Here is a 26,745-nt window from a genome sequence, read left to right on the forward strand (position 1 = left end):
CCGAGAGACGTCAGACGGGAAATTGGAACAGCTGGTCAAGAAACGCTCCGAACCTGCTCGTGCAGTGCACGAATGATGTGCAACAAAGTCGGGTACGTTTTCGCTTTCCTGTTCCCTCGAATACCCGAGTTCGAAATGCGACGCTCTTCACAGGCGGCGAGGCTGTCACGGGGCAAACGTGTCCCAACTTGGAGGCGCTTTCTTCCCCGGACTCGTCGGCGCGAGAGTTGGCATGCGCCGAAGAATTCGTTCGATGCGAGCGTTTGATTACGGCGCGCAGTTCCCGGAGAGTCGCTGTCCAGTCGCGCTTCCGCAGCACGTGGCTGCAGAAGCCGTTAGAGAGCTTTGGAAAGGAGAAGGATCAGTCGGCGGCGAGCGCGCGGTCTCCGGCGTGCGGCGAGCAGCGCGACGTCGATGCGCGCGCGACGGGAGTCGGCGTCCCGTGTGGCGGCCGCAGCGCGATGAGGACTCGCGCCAGAACAGCATCGAGCGGCGGCGGCGACGGCGGGCTCTAGGCGCACGCGGAGGCGTGCGGCGCTGTATCCGTAAAGCGCCGTGCCACCCCTGATGGGAGCCGCCACGCGGGACTCTGGGGAGACGTGGAAAGGAGGACGCAGGACTGGCAGAAGGAAGAGAGAGGGAGTAGGGGAAGAACGAGTTCCCCCAACCTCCTTCCTTTTTTTCCCTGATTCGCTCTTTCTCTTTTCTGCCAGCTTCGTTTTTGGGACGCTTCGGAGCAGCGCTATCGGCCGGTGCCGTGCGCCCGTCTCCTGCGCGCACGCCCGCGGGAGCTGACGGTTTTCTGCATCCTCTTTGTCTATCACTCGCATTGAAGGGCGCAAGGCAGTGGCCGTGTGTTGGCGTAGGCGCAATCGGAACGGGAGATTGCAGGGACGCTGCCACGGGTGTGTTGTGTTTGGAACTCACAGCGCGCGTAACCCTCGGTGCGGCACGCAGGGCTCTCTTATTTTTCCTAGTGATTAAGACGGCGGCGCGACGTGTCCGAAGTAAGCCTAGGCTTAAGGTGACGTGTCACGAAGGTAGCGCTAATTAATGACTCACTTTGGTGCGTGAAGTCCTTACGATTCTTTTGAGGCACCGTGCACACGAAGACAGCGGCGTCTCAATTCTAAACTTGAATGGCAGCATAAGGGTGGCTGCTTCCGGAATGATGCTGTGTTTGATGACTCTGCTCATAATTAATTTAAGCAATTAATTTCTGCCCTTATTTGTTGTTATAAGAGGTGTACAATAGATGAGAATATTTTGTTTCAGATGACATGATTCTTGCCCAACATGTTAGCGTGGAATTTCGGCACCATAAAAAATAGCATACGAGTGATGCAGACGTGGTGACAAGTTAAGCTCACTTTTGACAGGTTGCATTTAGGCTCCTTGTACAATGCGTGTACTGAATAATAAACATTACCCTCCTATGCAAAACTGCAATCTTATAGTACTGTATATAAACGTGCTAGTAAATTACTAATTCGACCCTCCTAGTAGAAGTACTTACAGCATCATTTTGGCAGTGGTCAAGCGCACACTTTTAATGTCGTTTCCCGTGAGTTACGCTAAGTAATTGGAACATTTTAGCAGATATGTTCCCTCGGGCTGGTAGAACTTATCTGGACTGATATTAAAATTGACATAGAATAACGGTGGCAAGTAGCTCGCCCGAAGAAAAAGCCAGCGCTCAAGAGATTTCTTAAACATATATGTTCCAATTAGGAAAGGGAAAACATTTGCAAAGATATTGCTCTTTCTTAGTAGAACAGATATGCGAAACGACATTAAATGTGAATGACATTTCTGACCACTCTTTGTAGAATATCGTTTTGTTTTCTATGAAACACATTTATGAATCGAAATTGAGGTGCAGCTTGTGCGCTAACATGTGCTTATGTTTGTCCACGTAAGTGGACTGCTCAATTCTTCATAACATTTTCGTGCAACTGTCACACGCATGCCTGCACAAAAGCAAACAAGTACGCGCTGATATTCTCGTATAAATAGAAACATTCATGGTAGAAGGCCGCAGTACGTGGCGGCTCAGTCAAATGCCACAGAGGAGGAAGCAATGGATGATACAAGCTTTCGGAAAACTAAGGTTCATTCATTTATTAGAATTTCTTCACAAAAAGAAAAATACGGAAATTGATTACACTAAACAAACTTCAAGTAATAAGGTAAAGAGATCAGAATAGCAAGGAAAGCTCAAATTGCTCGTCGCGTCGATGGTCCTCCCACAGCAATTTATAATCCCCGCTACCGTTCGTAGAGCAAGCATTATCCTCAATTTCAGAGTCTACCTTTTAGGTTCAGACTGCTACGTTAGAAGAGAAAATAAAACAAAGGGAGCTTTCGTTCAAAGCTGGGAAACAGTTGCAACACGTTCGGAGGAACCTAGATGCCGGGAAAAAATACGACAGGAGAAAAAAAATTGGCTGACAGCTCTAACGTAACGTATAACGTTGGACTCGTTGGTGAACTCCTGAATCAGCTTGGATTGGGGCTTCGGCCATCCTGATAAAAAGATTAAAATAAGCAGACTGGCATCCTTTTGTCGACGTCTGGGCTGTTCGCGCCGAGCAGCGACGCAGAAGTACCGTCTACGCGCTGTCAAGTTAATCAGAAATTACGCGTGTACCATATCAAAGCACTTCCAAGCACACAATAGAAGAATCACGGATGGACTAAAACCATTTTAAGTTAAATGCAAGAACGCAGAGCTAGAAAGAAAACAGTAAGAAAGAAAAACTAAGCGAATTCATTGTGAAAAACTTAGGCGGATCCCCGTGTGTTGTAACTCGGCACTTCTATGGTCTAGCTAGCGAATTTCCTTGGCACGAAAGGCATAAAATCAGCACAGCGCTGATTTGCCAACGTTCACGCACGAGCGGCTATACCCCGGCAAACAGTCAAATACAGCCACACAGAATTCAGACGCTTCAATCAGGTCACGTCTTTTCAACTCACCGTATGATGATGCACATACTGTTCTGCAAAAGAAATAAGGATCCTATTATGCAAACTTGAGACAAACGAAATGAGTTAGGAACTGTTTTGCAAAACTCTTAATTTGTGCACCGCCGCCACTACCAACACTGTTCAGCATAAAAGAATTATGAAGATCGCATGCACTGTTTGAATAGATGTTACGCGAAAACTTTGCAGATACCTGACTATCCAGCATTGTTTGGGGTTCTGCAGTCCGTTACTAGATGAACCAACGTGTTTGTGTAAATCGAGTAGTTGTGGGTGGGTCGCGAGCGCACATGCGTGGGACGATAGCGACACGGCGACGACTACGTCGAAGACAATATTGTGGCAGCAAAGGCACATCTACGCCGGGCGTTTGACTCGAGCTTATGACATGGCGATTGTCGGGTTCTACATGAGTAAAATGGAAAAGCATAAAAGGGAGAAGCGCGGATTGCGACATAGTCAGCAACTACGTGCGATACATTCGACGAGTGAGAGCACCACAGTGAGAACGGGTGAGAACACCACAGTACTCCGGCGCAAAAATGTTGAGACATTATTAACTTGGCCGATCATAAAGTCGGTACAAAGTCGCAGTTATTGGCTAGCGTAAACTGTTACGAGGAAAGTACTAGGTAATGTGGGCCCGTCACAACGTAACGGGTAACGCGAGCTGTCACAAGCAAAGATGATGAAGTGGCACGTGGAGCACGTCCAGAGTGTTTCAAAGATGTCGCTGCCTTAGGAACGAGAGACGCAAGCGTGCGATTGTGGCTTGAGATCGTGGCTTGAGATACTTTTGCTGATCGGGTTGCGCTGTTGCAATCTGACCTTGCAAAGACCTTTGATCACTCATCCTATGCAATCATTTTCACCATATTTTATGATATAAACGTGAGTAGTGCCATTTCTGAAGGTGTAAAAATGTCCTATGCAAATTGCACTATGCGTGTCATTTTAACGGTGAGGTGTCAAGTATTGTGCATCGGCGTTCAAGTGTCCGTCAGGGATTCCCAATATAGCCCTTGCTTTCTTACTGCGTACCTTGAACCACTGTGCATAAACAGTGATAACTGGCTACGGAATATAATCGGTCCATGTGAAGGTCCTCGAGTAAGGTGATGATGTCTCTGTTCTTTGCTCAGACAAAGGTAGCACTCGCGAGGTTGTATCTGTTATTAAAAAATATATTAAGAAAACAGGATCTCAGATAATCTGGGAGAAGAGTAGTAGCGTTGTAACGAAAATCTGAATGACAAACCAGAATATTTTGTGAAGATGAAGTGGTCTCGACTGCCTAGTCAGTACCTCGGAATGCCCCTTGACGGTTGTCAGGACACATAGGCCCTGTGTAAAGAACAAGCAAAAAAAAAACAAAATATTATCACGGAAAAACCTAGCGAGCGGCAAGGTCGTGGTCTATGTTTGAAGGATCTGCAATATGCAATATTTTCCTTTTGTCTCAAGTAACCTAACCTAACCTAACTAACGTGTTGCATATATCGTGAGTCAATATGCAGAAACGTCACTGCGTATTTGCTGTATTGATTTTGGCAACCATATGATGATTGACATTAAATAATTCGTGTCCGACTCTGATCAAGTGTCACCAATATCTTTACCGATTTTGTCGGTTTGTTAGCGTAATATTCCAAGCAAGACATTAGGGGAAAAAAACGATCGTGGCTTAGCTGTTAGAGCACCAGACCACTGTCCTTTGCGGTGGAAGATCGATTTCACCATCAGTCAGACATTATTTTCTTTTAACGCAATAGCGTTAAGGGACCCCGTGTTGCAAAAAAATCCGTCGTTGGCGGCCCGCGTCCATCGTCGACCGTCGTTTCGTCAACACTTGCTTCGAACCACGAAAACCTAATAACGCCGGCCCTCCATGCCGTGCAAGGTTACTGAACTAATTAAATTTTTCAAGGTAAAATACGTCAGAAAAATCGTAAAGTACGACTTACACACAATTTAAAGGCATGGTAGCGTCGGATTGTAATTTGAAAATAAGAGAAAACCTAATTATGTTACGCGGAAACTCAAAACACAAACTTCTTTTCCAGCGCATCTCCCATTCATGAAGCACACATGGCCTCCGAGATTTGCGCGCGCCGGCGCGCGCAAATCTCAAGGGTCATAAAGCGGCACGCCTTGTTTCTTGCAACACCTCCAGATAGCGCTCGCCTCCGTCGCATCGGTGCCATTGGGGATATATGGAAACACAGGAAAAAACCATAACAGTAAAGGGGAAGAGAAATGCAGCCATAATGAAGCACAGAGCGCTATGGGGATACAATAGGTACGAGGTCCTCCGAGGTATGTGGAAAGGTGTAATGGTTCCAGGACTTACTTTTGGAAATGCGGTTGTTTGCTATAAATCAGGGGTACAATCAGGACTCGACGGGAACCAAAGGTCAGTGGGTCGCCTCGCATTGGGCGCTCACGGGAAGACTACAAATGAAGCTGTGCAAGGGGATATGGGCTGGACTAGTTTTTAAGTGAGAGAAGCTCGCAGTAAAATTGAGTATGAAGAACGGCTGAGGAATATGGAGGAAAGTGAATGGGCTGGGAGAGTGTTCAGGTATCTGTACAGGCAAAACATTGATTCACAGTGGAGGAAAAGAACTAGGAAGCTTACCAGCAAGTATGCGGCCTGTGGGGTGGGCAACACAGCAACAAAGAAGGTCAAGCGGAAAGTCAGAGAGGCCGAATTAATCTCATGGGTGGCGGCAATGGAAAAGAAACCTGCCATGAGTAACTACTTAAGAGGAAAAAACGAAATCAGGAAGGAAACCATTTATGATAACTCAAAGGGAAGTTCATTACTGTTCGAAGCGAGATCAGGATGCGTTAGAACAAGCACCTATAAAGCGAGATATAAGAAGGAAGAAGAATCATGTGCTTGCTGTGGTAAAGCTAGGGAAACTACGGAGCATGTTTTATTAGAATGTGAAGACGTCTACCCAGCGGTCGATTTAGGCACCACTGGCCTCCTTGAAGCCCTTGGGTTCAGAGGGAGCAGTGGTAAAGCAATTATGTCCGCAATAGACATTAGTAAGAGGCGACTGGAGGATTGGTGGAAGAAAGGTAGGGAAACGACAAAAGACGGAGACGTACAAAAGCACAGTTCGCAACAGGGGATCAGAAAATTTGGGCGTGGTAGTTCATATTGTTTTTTTTCTTTTTTCATTGTTTAACCTAGGTAGAATATTAGACAGTGTAGTAGCAAGAGCTTGGTGGCACAACCCACCGCCCGGTTCCAAAGGGGACGCTCATAACATCCATCCATCCATCCATCGGTGCCCACGCAACAGGCCGCGTTTCTACCAGAAATCTCGCATTCGTGCACAGCGTTCGCCTCCAGCGTTTCCCGTAAACATTACGGCTACATAAACTGAAGTTGCCGGGAAGTGTGAGAAGCAATCAGTGATATTTGAATGCTATCACATTCCACTCTTGAAGGCGAAGTTTGAGCGTCCTCCAAATTTTTTATTAAAAAGAGGGGAGAAAGGAACCTACCTACCTACCTACCTACCTACCTACCTACCTACCTACCTACCTACCGCAAAGTGCCACGAATGAAAAAAAGAATGCTTCACATTAAAATTGCTACACAGCATGTTTTCTGGAACTAAATTAGAATGACACCGTGTGCTTTTAGTCGCTTTGTTTGTGCAATGTCTCACAAGTTGTTGAAACGAGATTCCGTTCTCTTTTCCATTTCCCGGAGATGTGAGTGGCAAACGCCGCTCCCATTATAGAATACAGTTTCTTCTTCGCGGTTCCTCTGTCTGTCAATTTTATATGAGGAAGGTATTTGCTTACACTTAAAATAAAAGCTCTAAATAAAAGCTCTGCACCACCAAACTAAAGCTTTCCTTTTTATTTGTGTTTACTCCGGTGTTGCTAAACTTTCTCACGATACTTGTATGTCTGCGCAGTTCCCGAATAAAGAGTTATGTTTCTTATGCTGAATTCTCCGGAATCTATGCAGCATGGCCTAACAGATATCAAGAAAGAAAGTAGCTTTTATGTAGTGCAGCTGTGATGATGTTATCATCCTCAACCTAAACATTATTATGGCATGCTGTGTTGCTTTATTTAGGCTTTATTTTTTTAACTAAGTTCTTCCTTGCGAGTTCTGCAAGGCCCAAACTTAGCACTCGCATCAACCCCATTGAAGAATGCAGCCCGTAACATGTGAGTCTATATTTCATTGGTGTTTTGTCAAGAAGGATTTAGGCGCAATATTTTGCTGCAAGCACTGAAAACCGACAAACCCTAACCAATGCGCTACTACAACGTGACAGGCGAGGCTATAAAGACGGTCTACACCAAAATATGGTAAGTACGCATCGCTGGCTTGTAGAAAGGTACCAAACATGTAAGTAAAAAAGGGCTAGAAAATCTCTAGATACCACACTTTGCAGCTTTTGCTAACGCACAGAGACACCGGAGTACACTACCACACTCCATAAGGACAGGCTGACTATCACCCGTGAGAAATGTCGTGAACTCCAGAAATAATGTTTAAATAGTAGTGTAGTGCTAACTATACACTACATCAGCATTTCAACATAGGCGACTAGAAAGCCTGCATCGCAGTACGGAAATCACAACCCTAGAGCAGTTATTTTTGTCGAGAAAAGAAAGAGATGAGGTGCAGCATATTGCTCTACTCTTACAAAAAGTGGTTATAACAATCCTGTTGCACATTTATAGATTTTTTGTGTCTTCTATGCACCTTTTCTTGAGATATGCAATTTGATTTCATGTATAACTTTTCTTGAAGTAACGTTATTCTAATCAAACCGGTTTTACCTATCTCTCTGGCAAGTCACTTTTTTGCGTTTGTCTTCTATATCGAACTTTGTGGTTCAGCTGTCATGACGTAAAACTTCCTCGGATTTCCATTTTACCAGACACCCCTTACCCTAGAGTCTGTGCAGTATCTGTGGTCCAATTATAAGCTATCGTATTTTCTCAGTGAAAAGCCCCTTACACGATCAATACAGGTAGCCTCGCAATTATTTCTCTAAAAAACATCACGAGACAATGTCCTTATTTTTTGCCTTTGTGACCGAAGGTGATGCTTAGGACACGACAGTATCTAAAATCTCTTCCGAATGCAAATGGCAGTTCGACTTCGATGGCAGTCACATCACTTGCCAAGGAGCACGTGGCAAGAAAGATCGAGCCTATAGTGCCCGACAGTTTGGGCCCGACATCTTCACAAGCGCTTGTCAGAGGCACACATAAAGGACTACATGACACGGGCACAGCGGGAAACACGTGAGCCTGCAAGCTGTACGCTTTGAAATGAAAGTCAGGACAATTCAATTCACAAATTTGAAACTTCGCGGGATCGTCATGCTCTGCGCATCGGCGTTACCGCATGAAGAAAGCTTCAAATAAATAAAAGGTTATGCCCTGCTTTTGCGAGCCTGTGAAGGAAAGCCTGACGACTGACAGCGACAGATTTCCGAAGAACATAGATGGGAAATGGAACATTCCAAATGAAAAAAACTGCTAGACGTGCGCGCACGCTGGTGGAGATACTGAAAGTTTCGAAGCGATGTGTCAACTCAAGGAAAGACTGAAAGAGTTTCTTTGAAATCAAGACAGACTCAGCTGATAGACACATCTGGCGGGCCGCCTGGCGCACCTTATAGTGTGCGCTCTGTCACGTTACAGGCTTCGAGATTCAGCATGTCTATTGGAGAACACAGCGGTAACATGAAACGACCAAGAAGTTGGAAATTGAGACAAGATCGTCGGTGCGTCGACTTTGAGCCAGCCGAGCCCAACGCGCTCGAGTACATCACTGATATATTTATTCATGTCACATTCTATACCAGGGTTTGACGTCTGGTTCATCCGGTGAATTCGCTCTTGCAGCAACACTTCAGAACTCAACGTATTTTTTTATGATATTCGTGTCTGCGCATGTAATTGTGCTTTTCCTTAGCTTGTTATACCTACGTCATCATTTCTTCCCTCTAATTATTCTTCAGTGTGAAAACTCAAAACTTGGTTCTGCTTAAATCTGTTTGTTTTTTTCATTATTCCTTACTTCCCTCTCTGTCACTCTTTATTTCTCTTTCTCACTCAGTCACTCTTTGCCATGAATGAAGGGGAGGAGAAAAAATTTACAAAGCTTCGGAGCCCGAAGATACTGCTAGCATACACCTTGCGAAAAGAATCGTGGTTCATAGAAGCAGGTGTACAGATAATTGCACTATTCCCCGCGCGTCTTCTATAAAATAGTCAATATGACACTTTTCAATTCACTGAACACGTGATCTGAAGCATAAGTATAGAACTACACGAAAAAGAATGTAAAAACATTACTGAAAAAGTTAACTCGCCATCCCGGCCCCGCGAAGATGTTGAAAACCACCACCACAACTGCTGAGGGTGGTATGCAATGCTTTACTGCCATAGAGCAATGACAGTAATGGTATCTTGGAGCAAAGATAGTAATGGGAGTAGTGGTAATTTTGACAGCACGCCGGCGCTGGTCGTATTGCCGTTTCTGTTTCCCTTTGCCGCTCTTCGTATTCATGCTGCTCCTTGGGAGTCCTAACTATGCGCTGCCTACCCATAGTGGTGCTGCAACAGCAATGAAATCAGTTGCTAGGCTGGTTATTTTATATACGAAAGGCTAATGACGTCACTCTCCACGTCGCAAGCTGCCGTCGCCGAGGCAGCTTGCGCAACAGTAAGCTTTACCAGGAAACGTACACTGCGAGCGGTAGGTTCTTTGCATTGCTATCAGGGGCGCCTTATCATCAATTATGTGGTTTGGATGCTTGCTTTGTGCTTGTTCCTCATTGAAAGAAATGCTGTTCTGCATGTTGCATGCGTAATCCCAAAGAATGTGTGCAATTTCCGCTTCATTTTGCTAAGTGCTTGAAGCCTGCTTCACCTCCGACGCGGTTCGGCCCGGTATCGCACTTCCTCCGGGATCGGCCCACATACACAGCCACGGACATAGATACGAGAAATGCTGACTGACGAGAGGCTAACGGCTCCGCTGTAAAACCATCTGCACTAACGGTAAAATGGACTCTTGTGAGCACAGCAGCTCACCATTACAGCCGCTCGACGCAGCCAAATATCTTCAGAGAACGCACTTCACCATGTAAATAAATTAAAATTTTAGTCAGATACAGGTGGCTTTTTCATAGGATGAATAATTCCCGAGGAAGGCAAACCACGAGTAATACGATTAGCAGTGACATGCTTTTAGCAGCGTCGGCTGTCGGACTAGTTGACATCTCAAATTCCAGTTGACAAAAGTTATAAAGATGCCTAAAAAAGGGTGGAATCTTTGAGTAAAAGGAATAGTCTTTTCCTGTGCTCTTTGGAGCACATTATCATTTTATAGATGTTTTCCGATTTATCTCAAACCTGAAAAAAAAAACGTTTCCTGCAATAAATGTCGCATATCCAGCACAGAAAACCATAGAATGAGAGGGAGAGGCGTAAACAGTGGAACACGAAGACGTGATTACCAGAAAAACTAAACATAAAATGAATGACAAGCATACTATTAGGGAGCTATATGGTCCTTCCTATTGATTCAATCACCAGACGTGTATGCGTAGACAAGCGCTGTCGCTGAGCAACTCTGTAACGATAGAATGAAGACTCGCTATTCAACTTATTATATGTTCAAAGGCCACGCACGCGCAAAGATTACACAGCCGTTTCGTCACGGTCTTGAGCGAATATATGATGCGGCAGTTGCAAGGAGGAAGTATGAATTCAGTGAACGGAGGGCGGGGACACCACTCGCGCAAGTCGCGGTTGTCATTCCTACCGGTCTATTTTACAGAGTAATTCAGGAGCCTATGGCGCCCGTCCAAGGCATCTTGACAGGGTGTGGTCCTGTCGTGAATCACAAAAATAATATTTCTACGATGTCAACGGAAAATCTGGTGGATGTTTAAAATCTTGCAACGTTTTGAGTTTTCGCACTGAAGACTAAGTAGTTGGAAGAAATGTCGACATAAGCGTACCCAACATGTCCAACAGCTGGACTAGTGAGGAGGCCACAAGCAGGCTTTTGTTGCTGGCGTGGCAAGACAAGTCAGAACCTCTGAATGATAAATGACTGATAAGGAATCAAAAAACAAGAAAGGGGCTGACAGATGGAATAGCACACTGTGGTATAAAGTTTGTATACAGGGATAAGGTGCCTCAGAAACGCTGGCCAACGTTTCGATAGGAGGACCTATCTTCCTCCTTAAACTCAGCACAGTGACTTTTTTGTCGAAAATTGGTAGCATGTTAGACATAAGAGGCACTTCGTTACAACTCGGGCTCATGTCAGCCCAAAATAACAGATTCCATCAATATGCATAAAGGGGAACCGAAAGCGTAAAGACAGAGGATTTCCTAAAGAACACGTTATACGTTGTCCTGCCTGTCAAGCCTTCTCCAAATTAAGACTGCAGCGTCCGAATTTACAGATATTTTCGCTCACAACTGATCTTTTACATGGTCAGCCGCCTTCTCAAATATGTCTGGGGTCAGAATTAGCTGGTATTTGCGTTTACAAACAAGACTATCGCAAGCGCTGTTTGAGAACTCGAGTACAGATCAATGCGTCATTAACACGGTCAGACAATGAACAAAGATTTTGCCGACTGCAAATTCCTGATTGATTTAGCTACGCATATAGAAGCCTGTTAAAAAACTCAATCATGACAAATTGAAGTCTTTTTCTGGATATGTGCGACCTTATTGTAACAAGAATAAGGAATAATTATGGGGTTTTACGTGCCAAAACCACTTTCTGATTATGAGGCACGCCGTAGTGAAGGACTCCGGAAATTTTGACCACCTGGGGTTCTTTAACGTGCACCTAAATCTAAGTACACGGGTGTTTTCGCATTTCGCCCCCATCGAAATGCGGCCGCCGTGACCGGGATTCGATCCCGCGACCTCGTGCTCAGCAGCCCAACACCGCAAGAATAAGGAGAATCACAGTTTGAAGTCGTGAAGTAGCATAGCCACGCGGATTCTACGCTTGTAAACTATTAGGTAATGCTGACCACATAGGGCTCCTTATCGAGCACGTAATTCTATTTATGCGAGTGCTTTCGAATTCTGCACCCCGTGGGAATGCGGCCACCTCGACAGGGAGTCGAACCTCTGACTTGGCGTTCAGCAGCGGACGCCACAGCCTTGTGCAGCTACCGCGGCGTATTGACTAGCTGTCTGAGACAGACAGCGTGCAATCATCGCGAAGCCACCATGCTTTGCAATTACGAAAGCGCAGACTCTGCGTGTGACGGGCTACGGAGTGTCCGGCAGCAAACCCATATTAGAAAACTGGCTTATATAAATTGACGTCGCACTCTTAGTGCCTCCGGGATCGAAATGCCTTCGACAGGGAACTCCCTCATGTGACCAGATTAGCGGGTCGACGGCGGCAAGCGCTGGTGGCGCACTCTCTGACGACGTCGTTAGCGAAATCCCTCACGTCGCACGGCGGGGCCGACCAATCAACAAGTTTGTGCCCGGGTTAGGCCGATGATGAGTCGCGGCTCGGCAGCTGATTCCATTTGATCGGATTATACATGGTGGTAGTCGCCATAGAAGTTCCTCTTCCGAGAGGAAGTTGCTGCTATGGGGAGTTTGCTTTTATCCCTTGCGTTGTCCTTCGATGCGCCGGAGACTGCAGGGGCGCCAATAGGGCGTGTGTGGCCAGCACCGATTCGATTGCAAGTTGAACAAGTCTCTGTAGCACCTAAGCCTTTGACTATTTCGATAACCTATCCGTTAATACATGGCCATCGAAATTATTTTTCCTAGCCGCTCAAAACGCTTCAGCCTATATAACTCTGTGACCCACAAGCTTGAAGCTTTTTTTTTTACCGAAGACCGTATTTCAGTCACAAACACTTAAGATCGCCTGTACGTGAGCATAAATTTCTCCCCTCCCCCTCGCCCAATTTCACAGAATGTGATTTCGGTGGCTGATATAGTTATTCCGTCCCCACCTAGCCCAAATCTAGGCGACCACTGTAATTTGTAAATAAAGTGCAAAATGTGACGGGGTATACCCACCAGAGTTATACGTAACATATTACATCTAAATAATTACTTGCAATTAATTACGCTTTTGTGTAATCTTGTCATTTAACGGTTACATCGTTTATTCGGTAACGCTCGCTGCAATTCAATTATTCTTTAAGTATTCAATTAGACGCAACCAGTCACATTTATCAGCTTCGAAATGTTCAATTTGGCGGGAGCAATCAGTCACATTTATCAGCTTTGAAATGTTCACTTTTGCGGGAACTACGGTGTTCAAAGGGTTGCAAACGTGTACAGGTGGGTCCAGGGTGTGATGGAGCACGCGAGCGCGTGGCTCACGCTCTGCGCAGCGCCATGCACGGGAAGCGGACAAAACCGAGCGCACGCGCGAAACGACGCAGGGGCGGCGGCGCACGCCAGGCGTCGTACGCTACCAAAGCACCCCTTCGCTGTGCTGGCATGCGGCCGCACCGCCGTGCAATCGCGCGTCCAGAGCCCCTCCGCATGAAGCAATAACACTTAATGTCGTGCCCTGGCACCCGTGAGTCGTAGAAAGCGCATAAGTACGCTCACTTCTATTACAGGTCTGACGTAGAATGCGAATAAACAGCAGCAAAACTGTGTTGTTTCGGAGAACAGCATCTATAGACACACCAAATAACGTCGCCGTGCGACGCCTCGCCAGAGCATTCCGCGGACGGAAACGCCTTCGCCACACCGTTGGCGACTGGAAATTGTTCTGCGTCCATTTCCTGATATATGCTAGTGTCGCACCCCTCACTCGCATTTCGGAGGAGCGATACTTTCGAGTGACTTTTAGACTCCAAACTGCAGGTCACCGGAGCCTTTCTTTCAATTGCATGACATAGTGCTTTCGTTAAACACAACATACATGATTCTTGGGGGTGACTTTAACGTTCCCCATATTAAACGGGAAGCTTTCAACGGAAAAATTATTACTTCCTCTTATTTTATTTCCACAGCATTTTGGGAACTTGACGGTTTTCTACCAGAGTTTCGACGGCAGCCCCCAAACGTTGACTTAAATCCTGCCTGGTGTTTAAATCGGAACTACTGTCATTCATTCAAATCCACGTCGCATCAAGCATCGTATTTTCGCCACGACAAACTGGTAAGCCATGGATGAACCACAATCTTCGATCAATTAATAGGAGAAGGCACTGAATATATCGCAAATATTGCGCATGCCAGGATTCCGACACGTATGTTAAGATGAAAGATTTAAGCAAGTCAATAAACCAAGAAAGGAGAAAAGCAGAGGCTACATATCCGAGCAAATCAGGTTACAAACTAATATCTAATCCGAAAAATCTCTGGAAGTATGTCAAAAGTAAAAGGAACAATAAAACAGTTGTCCTTGATACTATAGATTACGTAAATTATGGCGAAGACGTAACCAGCAATGCACAGCACTTTAATCACTACTTCCAATCAATATTTTCTGACATTGCTGCTATTGCTGAAGACTTACCAACTTCTAAGCACTTTGAACAAATGTAAAATATTGAAATAAAAGAACGTATAATTGCTTTGCTACTCAAAAACGGTAAAGTCAGTTCCGCATCTGGTTTTGATCACATTCAAAACTATCTTAATCTATATCCGTCGCCGCATTCTTAGTAATTCTTTCGAAACATCCATAGAAAAGGGGTCCCTGCGCGAAGATTGGAGAAGAGTAACGTAGCCCTGTGTTTAAAAAAATTATGGGGTTTTACGTGCCAAAACCACTTTCTGATTATGAGGCACAGCGTAGTGGAGGACTCCGGAAATTTCGACTACCTGGGGTTCTTTAACGTGTACCTAAATCTAAGTACACGAGTAGTCCCTGTGTTTAAAAGCGTTGACAGGATTTAGACTTACTAAATAAACTATTGCATTGTGACAGTCTCTTTCCCTTTTACAATGTTGCAATGTTTTGAAATTGAGCACAGGTGCATTATTTCGAAAAGACATGCTTCCTTATACTCAACAAATTACGCTGAAAATCAGCCAATGTTATTCTGCTCAGACTCTATCGTGTTTTTTGGAGAAGCCGTTTATTTCATGACCATATGTTTAAGTCGCTGGACTGAAGAGTTTTTCGTCACCAAGGAAATTCGCTGTTAGAAAAGACGAAGAGGAGAGTGGGGAAAGGGCGAACGTGAGCAATAAGGAAACCCCACTTCAGTAGGGATCATAATGCAGCCAAGGTGGTATTTTCTAGCCAGACTTTTTGTCAGCTGTGTGTGTACTTGGAAAGTACGCACGTAATGACAAGCACCAAAGTTGGGACGACATCGTCGTCCATCCAAATAAGTGCATCGTCACGCTACATATTGGTTTTTACTTCCGATAGACAAGCGAAAGTGGAAATGACGGTATGAAGAGCGAGCAATCTCGATTGCTGTAGTCATTGTTCCTGCCGAAGATTGGTTTCAAATCACCCCGCGCAATTCTCGAATAAGTGCGCGGTGCTCTCGCGACTTATGTCTAAGCCACGCAGGAAGAGAGAGAGAAAATAATGCAGAGAAAGGCAGGGAGGTTAACCAGAGGTAGTTCCGGTTGGCTACCCTGCGCAGGGGGAAGGGTTAAGAGTGATAAAAAGAGAAACAGAGTAGAAGGGGGAGATAGAAAGGGAGACAAGCACGAACAAAGCGCGTACACAACAGAGCGGTAAGGGGCGGCATTCTTAAGAGTCTGTCGTGAAGCCCCGTAGACCGCAAGAACCTTACCAGCACGAATAAGGCCTTCAACGCGGATGTTCTTTCGGAGCATTGGCCTAAAGCTTTTAGTTCTGAAAGTGGACGATTGTCCAACTGGTCCAGTACTCTGCACATCACTTGCCTCTCAGCACTGTATCGCGGGCAGACACAGATAATCTCAGGGATTCAAGCCGCTGGGGTAAGAGGTGGTGGACACGTTGGTAGGACGCTGAAGGCCGTAAGCTTGCCGACATGGCCTCGGCCACTGTTCTCCCACTAGCAGCGTACGTTCCCCAACACACACAGTAAGAATACGATTTTTAAAATTTGGGGAGAGAGAGAGAGAAAACAAGGGTAAGAAAGGCAGGGAGGTCAACCAGAACAGCATCCGGTTTGCTACCCTACACTGGGGGTGGGGGAAAGGGGAATAGAAAGCGGAAGAAAGGGAGAGAGTAAACACTGAGTACGTGTGGGAGGGACACCAAACACAAGGACACTATAAACGGTCTGTTAAGCCCGTGCACTTCAAGTACTGCACTAGTGCACGAATCGCTTTTCGAGCCAGTGACGGGTGTGGCCACGGTCCGAGTATCTTTGACTCGGTGAAAGGTCTCGAGTCCAGTCTGCGTAAAGTTGCCCGCAGAGAGAGGCGTTGGACATCGTAGCGAGGGCAGGTACACAATAGGTGCTCGATGGTCTCCTCGCACCCACAGGAGTCGCACATCGGGCTCTCGGCCATTCCCATACGGTAGGAATATGCGTTCGTAAACGCCACTCCCAGCCACAAGCGACACAACAAGGTTGCTTCGCCGCGGGAAAGGCTAGATGGCAGTTGTAGCCGTAGCGTGGGGTCCAGTTGACGTAATCTGCAATTGACGCCACTTGAAATCCAGAGATCTTGGGACTTCTTGCGCGCAAGTTGGCGAAGTTCTCTGGCAGCGTCCGACCTCGCCAAAGGTGTTGGACGCGTCTTGGTATCCTCGTGGGCACACCGGGCAGCCTTGTCAGCTAGGTTGTTGCCGACGATGCCACAGTGAGCAGGGATCCACTGAAATATAATGTGGTGTCCTCTTTCCAGAGCATGATGGTGCAGTTCCCTGATTTCAGATGTCATTTGCTCGTACGTTCTGGGACGTAATGCGGACTTGATGCTGTGAAGGGCTGCCTTAGAGTCACAAAATACGACCCATTTCTCTGTTGGCTCTTCGGTGATGTACATCATAGCGGCATGGAGAGCTGCAAGTTCTGCCGATGTAGATGTAGTCGTGTGCGACAATTTGAATTTAGCTGTAACGTGCTTGGCTGGAACGACGAATGCGGCAGTTGAGCTGGTAGGTGAGGTCGAACCATCAGTATATATATGTATGCGGTCATCATACGCCTGGTGCATTAATAGGAGCGTAAGTTGCTTCAGAGCCGGCGATGGATGATTGGACTTTTTCGTAAGTCCAGGAATAGCAAAATTCACTTGAGGTGGTCGCAGGCACCACAGGGGAGAGGAAGGCTTCGCCGCCGGTGTAAAAGATGCCGGTATGTACTCTTGATGAGCGCTAATCACTCGTGAAAAGGTCGCTTGAGGTCTATCTGCTGGTAGGGAGGCCAAATGATGGTCGGGGATCCTTGACAGATGGCGAATGTGCGCTCTGAGAGAGTCGACAGCTACATGAGTCTGGATTGTATGGTCTCCTGCGATGGCGATTGTTGCTGCGGTTGAAGTGCACCGAGGCAGCCCTAAACACGTGCGTAGGGCTTGACCTTGTATGCTCTCCAAGGCGCGAAAGTTCGTCTTGCATGCGCTTGACAATACTGGTAGGCTGTAACGTAGGAGTCCGAGAAACAAAACCCTGTTTTCAGTTGCAACATAGAATGGACTGGTGCACCCCAGTTTTTCCCGCATAGAAATTTGAAGACCTGAGCAATGGTGAGTAGCTTCTTCTTCAGATAGACGCAGTGAGGGCTCCACGAGAGGTTGCGGTCAATGATGACACCCAGAAAGCGATGCGTCTTAACATAGGATACAGCTTGACCATCGATGGTAACAGGATACGATGACATTTGTTTCCGCGTAAAACCAAGTAATGCGCACTTTTCAGTAGACACACTGAGGCCTTGTTCTCGGAGGTAAGAAGCCGTCATGGTTGCCGCCCGCTGAAGCCTGGCTCTTAGCTGAGGGCGAGTCACCGCAGAGGCCCAGATGCAAATGTCGTCGGCGTATATTGAGACATGTACTGTCTGCGGTAGGTAATCCGCTAGTCCTACCAGGATGAGGTTGAACAAAATAGGGCTCAACACTCCACCCTGCGGCACACCACGGCAGATGTAATGGTCTGAAGTTGGGCCGTCTTCGGTCTGTAAGAAAAAACGCCTCCCAGTCAAATAGTCCCGAATCCATTTATACATCCGGCCACCAACTCCAACAGCCTCTAGTGAGTTTAGTATGGCCTCATGGACGACGTTGTCGTATGCTCCTTTTATATCCACAAAAAGTGCCGCAGATAGGCGCTTGAGGCTTTTTTGATTTTGGACCCATGTTATGATGTCAATGACGTTGTCGATGGACGTGCGACCTCGACGAAAGCCTGTCATGGCGTCCGGATAGATGTTGAATCGTTCTAGGTACCATTCCAATCGAGCAAGAATCATTCTTTCCATCACTTTGCCGACGCAGCTCGAAAGCGCAATCGGACGATATGATGAGATCTCAAGCGGGGACGTACGTGCTAAACCCACCACCTGATTATGAGGCACGCTGTAGCGGGGGACTTCGAATAAATGTTGACTATCTCAGAGTGCTTTAAGGAACAGCCAATGGACGGTACACGAGTCTTGCACTCCACGCCGATCGGAATGCGGCCGCCTTTGCAGGGATCGAACCCGTGACATCGCGCCCGGCAGCTCAATGCTCTAGCCATTGAGCTATCGCAGCAGGACTTGGTAAGATTACTAGATGCTCCAGTAACTACATGCAAGTCTGGCAGCCTGCTGAAGAAATTAAATCCTCGCTTAAGGAAAGCTAGGCTTCCGCTGCCGCTGCGCTGATTGCGTACTTTGAAAACGGAAACATACGTCTGGTTAACTTCACCGCCTTTCCTTTCTTACACACACACACACACACACATATATATATATATATATATATATATATATATATATATATATATATATATATATATATATATATATATATAAAGTAGTTGGGAGCAAACTTGTGGACGTTCATTCTCATAAATGAGAACACGATTCATCATGACAGAGCAATTTTCGTTCCCGCATTTACAGGAATTGAACTTGGTGGGAATCAGCAGCTATGCAGAGCTGGCGAACATTGGGCGAACTTTTTTGTCGTTGCTGCAGTAATGAAAGCAGTGTTGCACATCGGTAAATTGTGAACGTGCCGGCACGGTGGGCTTTCGTGCACTTAGGAGTAACTGCACTCAGTCAATACGTTTTAGAGCGGCGGTGATTGCGCCAGGTTCCCCAAGCGCTCCGCTTGTCACTCGCAATAATGTTCGTTGCGCCTTGAAACGGGAATCTCGCGTCTTCTCTGTAAGGTCTCAGTTTTTACGAGCACTTGCAGACAGTTCGAAAGAGAGAGAAAGCAAAATGATAGAGCAGGCCCGTGATAAGGTAAGATTATTCCAAGCTGTTCTTATCCCACGTCCGCCATTAGCCCTCCGCGATAGGTCAAACTGGCTCGGGTCCAGCCCATATGGGTGGATGCCGCACCCGTATGGGCGGCACCAGAACCATTTTGACTTATCACGTTGGGCTAATGGCGGAATTGTGATAAACAGCTTGCAATAGTTCTACGTTATACTGGCCGAGAATCTTCACGCTCGCACCCGCGATTTGAGCAAGTCCGTTTGATATCGAACCTGGTCTTTATCCGTTGGTGTAGTCCCCGCAGTCGTAGAGCTTTTTCCTACAAGGAGTAAGGTGGAAAGTTGTGTGACTTGGAATTGGTGCATTCTTTTCCGCTGACGCAGACAGTCATGTGTCCTTTCTTTTTCTGTCGCCGTTGTTTTCCGCCCTGATTATATGATTCCTACATGAACTGCTATCGGAAACTCTGGCGCTAGTATCTATGGCAGCCGCAAGGCATGGCCGTTAAGCCAGCACGGGAATGATAGGTAATCTAACACATATAACCACAAGGTTAGCATAAATTATGGGGTTTTACGTGCCAAAACGACTTTCTGATTATGAGGCACGCCGTAATGGAGGACTCCGGAAATTTTGACCACCTGGGGTTCTTTAACGTGCACCTAAATCAGAGTACATGGGTGTTTTCGCATTTCGCCCCCATCGAAATGCGGCCGCCGTGGCCGGGATTCAATCCCGCGACCTCGTGCTGAGCAGCCTAACACCATAGCCACTGAGCAACCACGGCGGGTCGCAAGGTCAGCATGGTAACCATAAGTTCTCGGGAATGTGGAAAAAATAAAGCATAATAAATAACGTAGCAAAAAAATTTTTGAAGCCACGTGTACAAGGATTAGACAAATCGATGGACTAACCATCATTCTCATGACAGCTGATCGACCGCGGCGCCGAAGTTCCCTGTAGTAATTGTTGGAGGAAATTCTATGCAAGCAGGGACTGCAGGTTTGATGGCGGAGCTGCTGATAACGGAGCCGCAAAGCTATGACTGGCTGCAAGCACGTGCCATAAAGAGGCTGCTCCGAGTTCTCGCAGTGTCCGGCAAAAGATGGCTGCATCCTACACAAGCGCTGCAAACTGTGGTCTATAGGCGTGAGTGCGCAGCTTCTGCGCACTATTTCGCGAATGTCACGTGGTACTTCATATTGCACAGTCCTTTCATCGCCCTCATGACCATCACGTGTTTTCTCATTTCCCTCTCCGGCACCTGTCGTTTCTCCGGCATTTGTCTGCATTTCCGGCATGACCTTCACGCAACTGCAATGCCCTTCGCTGTAGGCGCTGGCCGACTAATAATATAGATAAGCGAGCGCGAAATGGTTTATATAAGATGAATGGAAGTGACTGCGTGACGAAGGCGTAGCACAACTGCTCCAATAAAAATTCAGCACGATTTGTGTCTCTGCGTCGTTCTTTTATTGTTATACCATCGAACTTTGTCGCATTTAGAGGATACGTTAGCTTGGGGGCACATATTACTAAAAATTTTCAATTAAATTCTGGAACATCACGTGCAAGAACCATGTTACCATTATGAAACCTGTCCTGTAGTAGCCGACTCCGGATTCCTTCTGACGACTTGAGGTTCTTTAACGTTCACCCAATGCACGGTACCACGGGCGTTTCTGCACTTCACCACCATGAAAATACGGTCAACATGGCTGGTATCTGATCACGTGCCTTCGGACTTATCAGTGCAACGCCAGAGTCACTACGTCAGCCCCGCGGGTTAAACCTGTGATTCCCCTATTCACATAAACCAGCCATTCTTGAAATGGCAGCCAACAAAGTTTAAGAATCGCCTGCGTTAGCTAGCACGTTTCTAGTCCTTAAACTAGATACACGCTCATCGGGCAACCAATGAGCCGAGTTCTATTAATTTGCTGCCGTCAAAGGAGTTCGTTATATTCTATCGACAGTTGGAAGCAAAATTTTGATATAGAGCATGAAAAAATAATTATGGTAGAGAACTTATTAATACGTAATTCAGCACCGTAAACACATATCGCAATTTGTACATACGTTGTGTAAAGCACGCAAATATAATTCATCATTGCTTATATAGATACTAAATAGTGACTACGCGAACATCCGTTTTTTTTAACTTATAAGCGCTGTATAACGTTTATTTCTCAGCCCTGAAATTCCTAATTGACGCGGTTCACAAAGTGGTCAATTATAATTCTACGACAATGTTACAGAGGTTGTAAAGCTGTAACTTTATTACTTTTAAATGTAATGCCCGTAAAAACTTTAATCTCTAAAGACACTTCAGAGATTAGGTAAAAAAAATGTGCTTCTAGAATCGGCATAGCTTTTCACGTTTTATTTCCTTACAACAAATCTAAAGAAATTTGATTTTGAGGTTACTGCAAATTCGATCTATTTATGTTAGCTTATGAACTGTAGATCCGCCTAAAATATATTTCCAAGAACGCTTTGTAAATCACGCTTTGTAAGTTACGTTCTCGCAGTGTACATATATGATTCATGAATTAGCAGCTCCCAATGCGTCTTGTTTCGGCACGCCTGGAAGTCTATTATATCCATCGTGCAAACTTTGCCGATTCCCATTTAAGAAACACGTAAATTGACCTACGCACCGGCAAACGCAGTCCGCAGAGTACGAGTATTTGTAGTGAGTCCGTATATATATTTTATGGCGAAAATATTTTATTAATGCACTAGCCAACGTGAATTCTTATATGCCATGAGGAACACTTATTCGAGAGAAACACTATGTAGAGCAATTCGAAAGCTTAGTCTATACAGTGACCTAAAACCGAATCTGCCTGATATCCTCGAAAGCATATAGAACGATCTTAACAATCATGAAAACATATACAAGCACCCTACACACCAAAAAAAGAAGTGGTCTAGGAATTGTCTCTTAAAAAAGAAACCGTGATTCCTCACATGTCAAGTGAGAGAAAGTGAAGAGGAAGCAGATAAAGGCAAGAGAAACAGAAGAGGAAGGCACATCACAACAAATAACATCACATCACACGCAGAGTACGAACATTACAGATGAGGGCCCAGTCAGGTGGTCCAGAAGCATTCTATAGCACAGCTTTTTGTGAGTCTCATATTGGGTTGAAACCTGAATTTTTATTTGATGTTTTATTTGAACATGATGTGGAATACCCGAGAGTACCATCTTCACTCAGCGCAGAGAACGCAGATCAGTGGTGAGTCTAGAACAGCTCAAAAACGCAATGCGCGCTATGCAAGAAACGCAATCTCAAAGCGAAGCAGTAGCAGTCGTGCTCACATTAGCGAAGCGATAAAATAGGAACGACCACAAAACAAGACTTGCTTGCAGGAAAAGTTTTTCAGAGGAGAAAATGTTGGTAAGATTTCGAGTTTTTAGCGCGTTTATTGATCGCTATTTCTTCGTTTTGTCCTGAATATTATGACGCCTAAAAATTGGAGGGCGCTTAAGCTTCGCCTTCAAGAGTGGAACGTGATAGCGTTATCGCATCCCATTCCCACTCATTCGCCTCGCATGCTCTTGGCGATATGAAGGGGAGAAGCGGGCGAGTGGCGCGCCACCTGTCGGGGCAGCACCATACATTGCGAGGAGGGGGTCTTCTGTGTTTGCCGCAAGATGGCTCTGCGTGTGCGCCAAGAGCAGAAGAAATGTAGCGGAAACGTGCTTCGCTACTCATGTAACTGCGACTTCTGTAATTTACATGCTCATAATTACCGATATATACCACAGTATAACTTTCTACGGCACATTTCTAAGGCAACACCACATTCACTAGAGGCATTTTTGTCCCGCTCTGAACCATCGAACTCATGGCTGAGTGTTAGCGTCTCCGTCTCACACTCCGGAGACCCTGGTTCGATTCCCACCCAGCCTATCTTGCAAGTTCTTTTGCTTTCTGAATTGCCTTCCGGGATTTTTCACTCACGGCCGACGCCGACGACACCTGCTTTTCTGCGACACGAGCTCCTTAACACTGTCGCGTTAATATAGCCTTCCGTGTTTTATGGAGATAACTGTATAAAAAAATGTCGCTTATCAAAAGTTCACTTATCTTTTGTCGTGGTTAGCTTAGAGGCCGACTGCAACAAAAATTTAGGCCGCTTAAAAGCGTAGTTTTCGGTAGCGTATACATATAGTGCTTACTCCACGGAAAATTTTAGATTTAGAATGCCAGTGGATGCGTCACGATAGTTTCGCAAAAGAGGATGTTTTGATGCCGAAGAAAAAAAATTAAAAAGAAACGCGGTCATTGCCGCTCGCCGAAATTGATGCATGACTCAGAACGTGCGATTCTGCGGCATGACCTTGGACACCAGGTGCCACCCGCGGTTGCAACAGCGGCGTGCAGAAACATTTTCGAGGCGACGTGCTTGGGCTTACGTCATATTCACTAACCACCATGTGCACGCGTGGTCTACCTAGGCACCACTTAAATCCTCTTAATAAAAAATCAGGCAGCTACCAACTCTCCGGATTTGCCAAGAATGCCGTCAGCAGTATATACTACTAATTTATTACCGAGTTAACCAAAGTGAAATTTCGTCACAGTTTGCCGCTAAGCTCTGATTCCAAGACAACTACAAGAACACTGTATCAGCACCAAATGTAGAGGAAGTTCGGAGCAAGTGTCGTATGAACACATGGGATATTTTCAGTGCTCTTGTGTCATTGACTGCAAGAAATGAAGGAGCAGCGATGTACTGAGCAATCTGCGTGACCATCACATTTTGTTAGGACAGCCTCCTTTGGCGACATACCATGTTTAGTTCCGTGCTCAGTTGACTGTTACCACGAATCGCGCGCAGTGAGCGTGGTATGGTGAGTGATTTGAAACGCCCACAAAAAACGTCCACAAGAAAACTCAGTACACGGGGATGAATACTACGCGGCCACTGCAGCCAAACTCCACGTCAAAGAAAGCGTCAAGCGCGTCCTTGTCGCATGCCAGCGAGCATTTATAGCCGTTGCGCAAATGAGCTTCATATCGCAGCTCGCACGCGCGGTTCTTGCGCGGAGAACGCTGGCGGTCTGTGTCGCTTCGCGGGTTGGTTAGCCAACAAGTGTGGATTACACTCTTCAGACTCCGAATGCCGCAGCAAACTTGCACAAAGCGTGCCGACAGCTCCCACTCACGCTATGAATATGACGAACGAAGCGCTGGCTCTCCAGCAGAGAGTTACGTCTAAAAGAGAGACGTGAAAAAAGGGGGAAAGGCAGGGAGGATAACCAGGACAGAAAATCCTGTTTGCTACTCTACACTCGAGAACGGCTGGAGGGCAGTGTAAGGTTAACAAGGAAGTAGAGAAAGGGAAGCAGAAGACAAATACGCGACCAAAGCTGGGCACCATAACCACACACTATCACAGCACCGGATGTGCCGAACAATGAACACCAATTCGGGCTACAGCCTTTTGTGCGGTCTTTTGTCCTTAAAAAACTGTAGCAGTGCTTTCGTCGTTCTCTCCTGCGATGAATTATGAGGTCCGCAGTCCAAGAATGGCTCGCTTTGGTTGAATGTAAATAAATTCTTGAATTACACGTGCCAAAACTACTACATGATTAGGAGGCAAGCCGTAATGGAGGACTCGAGATTCCCTTTGAATACCTCTGGTCAGGCACGTACCCAGGGGGGGGCCCGGGGGGGCCCGGGCCCCCCCCCCCCCGAAATCAAGTGGCATACCCCCCCCCCCCCCCCCACCCACGCCACCACTCCTCACACATTCCTAAAGCGCCGCCAGATTAATGTTGAGACTTGGCAGCTGTTCATCGGTCAGCCTTATGCTGCCTTTTTCACTCCTTTTAGATGGCGCTAGTTATCGGCATCTCTTGTAATGTGAAGGACAGTTTTCTCATAGATTCCGCACCCGCGCGATCAACTCGAGATGCGTTCAGTTGTCACCATCTATTCAACCGTCACGCGCGTAGCTGTTGCTTTTGTTAGTTCAACCTTCTTTGTTTAGGCTGATCCTGGGACCAGAAGAGGAATGCGGTTGTTAATCAGCTGGTCTATACTCTCATGGAACGAGTTGCGGCCGGAGAAAACGCCAATTGCGTTTAACTTTTCCCTTTGCTTCATTATTTCCTTGAGTTACGGCTCGCCGCGACGCTGGCAGATGCCCGGAACCATATACACGTGATATGGGTTAGATAAGGTGGGAAATAAAATTATGTGAAAGAGCGTCCATCATGAGACTCTGCAATAACCCTTAAAACCATAAGCAAGATGACTGTCGCCCGTTACCTCGTCTGTTTTTCCTTAATTGTATAGCACTTTTCGTGCAAAATTGGAAACTGGAAACAAAATTCGCAAGGAGTTGAGAAATTAAGCGATCTACTAAGGGAGAGAGCCAACGCAACAACCAAACTGCAAGCAAAAGGGAATAATAAAAATGTTAACCATTGTTTATGGGAATATTTATGGATCAACATCTTTTTGTTTAACAAGGAAGTAGAGAAAACGCCGCCGGAAGTGGAGAATAATTACTTGCTTTGAATGACGCTTCTACAGTTATCGGTCGAACCGCCTCACGTAGCCACTTCTCTGCTATGCTTATGTGGGTGTTTTTCTAACCTTTCTTGGTGAGCGCAGTACGTCTAGAATCGCAGAGTCATGCGCTCTACGTGGTTGTATGGGACTGGCGGCCGCACAGCGTTACGCAATTCGCGGAACTGTCAAAACTGATCCACAAGGCGACAATAAGTGATATTCGAAACTATAACATGAGAAAGACCGAAGAAGCCGTAAAAAAATGAACGCAGCCTGAAATCAGTAAAGAAGAAATCTGGCATAGGACAAACCATGATGTATGCACTAAAAGATAAGAGGGATAATATCATAAGCAATCTCGAAAATACAGTAAAAGCAGCGGAAAAATTCTAAGCTGACTTGTATACAGTACCCAGAGGAGTCACGACACCTCACTTAGAAACAGTAATGAACAGGATACAGAAACTCTCCTTTAACTAGCGATGAGGTCAGAAGGGCCCTGCAAGACATGAAACGATGAAGAGCGGGAGGAGAAGGTGGAATAACAGTAAATTTAATCAAAGATGGAGGAGACATAATGCTTGGAAAACTGGCGGCTCTTTATACGAAGTGTATATCGACTGCAAGAGTCCCAGAAAACTAGAAGAATGCAGACATTATACTAATCCACACAAAAGGAGACGTTAAAGAATTGAAAAATTCTAGGACCATTAGCTTGCTCCCAGTATTATATAAGATATTTACCAAAATTATCTCCAATAGAATAAGGGCAACACTGGATTTTGTCTACCAAGGGAACAGGCTGGCTTCAGGAAGATATACTTTACAATGGATCACATCCATGTCATCAATCAGGTTATCGCGAA

The 26,745-nt window shown here is 46.0% G+C and overlaps 1 protein-coding gene across 9 annotated transcripts in view; it reads right to left on the reverse strand.

The window, feature by feature from the left end:
* Positions 1-26,745, reverse strand: part of LOC135898392 (thrombospondin type-1 domain-containing protein 7A-like) — an 818,428-nt gene that overhangs the window by 394,183 nt on the left and 397,500 nt on the right. For 4 of the 9 annotated variants that reach the window (XM_065427295.2, XM_065427297.2, XM_065427296.2 and 1 more), the window contains 2 exons: positions 4,247-4,332; positions 2,980-3,002 (listed from right to left, as the gene is read on the reverse strand). The exons of 4 other annotated variants lie outside the window; for them this stretch is intronic. The gene's annotated coding sequence lies outside the window, so the exon portion shown is untranslated. The remainder of the gene's footprint in view (positions 1-2,979; positions 3,003-4,246; positions 4,333-26,745) is intronic. One more of the 9 variants, XM_065427298.2, reaches the window with a different exon arrangement.

This window comes from Dermacentor albipictus, chromosome 4 (genome assembly GCF_038994185.2).
Source record: "Dermacentor albipictus isolate Rhodes 1998 colony chromosome 4, USDA_Dalb.pri_finalv2, whole genome shotgun sequence".
NCBI classification, from domain to species: domain Eukaryota; kingdom Metazoa; phylum Arthropoda; class Arachnida; order Ixodida; family Ixodidae; genus Dermacentor; species Dermacentor albipictus.